Source organism: Octopus bimaculoides, chromosome 13, assembly GCF_001194135.2.
Source record: "Octopus bimaculoides isolate UCB-OBI-ISO-001 chromosome 13, ASM119413v2, whole genome shotgun sequence".
Lineage (NCBI taxonomy): Eukaryota > Metazoa > Mollusca > Cephalopoda > Octopoda > Octopodidae > Octopus > Octopus bimaculoides.
This window is the reverse complement of record NC_068993.1, coordinates 7818483-7820108: the sequence shown is the minus strand read 5'-3', so window position 1 is coordinate 7820108 and position 1626 is coordinate 7818483. Positions and strand designations below refer to the sequence as shown.

Sequence of the window (1626 nt, the reverse complement as noted above, 5' to 3'; positions counted from 1 at the left end):
TATATATCTACCGACATATATACTATCGCGTGTTTTGTGTGTGTGCCTCTCTGTGTGTATGTATATATATATATACTCATACACACATATAACATGTCAAAAGCTGTATATGCTTTTATCATTATAAATATTCATTTCTCTGTGTTATAGTAATTCAGACTATTGTCACCCCCTGTGGGAATACCCCTATATTTCATTAAAGTCATTTGTGATTAAATTAATTAATCTTATTATAATTACACATTTAGATCTTGTTATCATTATAACTATATTCTTATTTAACCTGCATTATAATAATTAATAGAAAGTAACCCGTCACATGACGGTAACCTTTGCAAGTACACTGTTGGTACGGTTGGTAGTATCAGTAAATATGGTAGACATACAATAATTGTAATTTCACTTTCATTATATTTCTTGGTGCTCATAGGAAATTATGAAATCAGGAAAAATTTTCAGGGGAATAATGTTTAACACCAGGAAGTTAACTTCTCCCGCTGGTTTATCCTGTGCACTTGTAGCACACGATATTTATTGCAAGCGGGAGATAACTCCTGCCACAGTGGCTTTAAGACGACCAGACGATGTGGTTTTGACCTGTATTGTGTCTCCTCGGTGGTGGATACTCGTTGCTAAGAATGGCAGCAGTTAACCTCGCTTGCAATATATAGAAAACATAGTGCCATACAATCGCTGATTCTGTAACTAGGAAACCAGTCTGTTAGAAAATCTCTGTTCTAACGGAATTGTTTCGTATGCGGCTTCTATCTCGTACACTGCTTCTAACAAAGTAGCTTCCTAATGTTTATTATCTTAAAATTAAATAAAACTATATTGAAAACTAAATAAGAAATTGGAAATACATTTACTTTCCTTGTCTATATTATAGAAATTCACATACACATTTAGTCTTCCTCCTACCTCTTTTTCTATTTATCCATCCATCCATCCATCCATCCATCCATCTATCCATCCATCCATCTATCTATCTATCTATCTATCTATCTATCTATCTATCTATCTATCTATCTATCTATCTGTTTCCAAATAAGAATGAGAAAGAGAAAGAGAATAAGATGTAGAGAGAAAGAAAGGGAGAGGGGAACAGAGAGGCACAGAGATGCTCAGAGAGTGAGAGAGAAGGACAGAAAGAGAGTGAGATGAAAGAAATCGACAGAGAGAAACAGACAGATCTTTGGATCGAGATAAATACAGATATAGAGAGATAAAAAGAATGCGAATAAGAGAGAGAGAATGAAAGAGAGATATGAATGAAAACTGGAGAGAAAAGGGACAGATATTATCGACGCGATAAACCTAGTGATAGGAAGGTAAAATGAACGTCTGTAGGAAGAAAGATTAAATGAAAATAGAGAGAGAAGGGGGAAATACTTCGTGATGGAGATAGATTAGGGAGCTTAAAGAGAAGATTGAGTGAAAGAGAGAGAGAGGGGGGAGAGGGAAAGGAAAAAGAAAGAGAGAGAATAGAGAGAAAGATTTGCATCGAGATAGATAGACAAGAATAAATTAAGTAGGGGATCAAATGAAAGAGACAGAAAGAAAGAAAGAGGGAGAGAGAGAGAGAGAGAGAGAGAGAGAGAGAGAGGCGGAGGAGACGTATGGGAG

The 1626-nt window shown here is 35.7% G+C and overlaps 1 protein-coding gene across 1 annotated transcript in view; it reads right to left on the bottom strand.

Moving 5' to 3' along the window:
• Positions 1-1626, bottom strand: part of LOC128249315 (GATA zinc finger domain-containing protein 14-like) — a gene marked incomplete at both ends in the record, with an annotated part of 282969 nt that overhangs the window by 159858 nt on the left and 121485 nt on the right. The gene's annotated exons all lie outside the window — the stretch shown is intronic.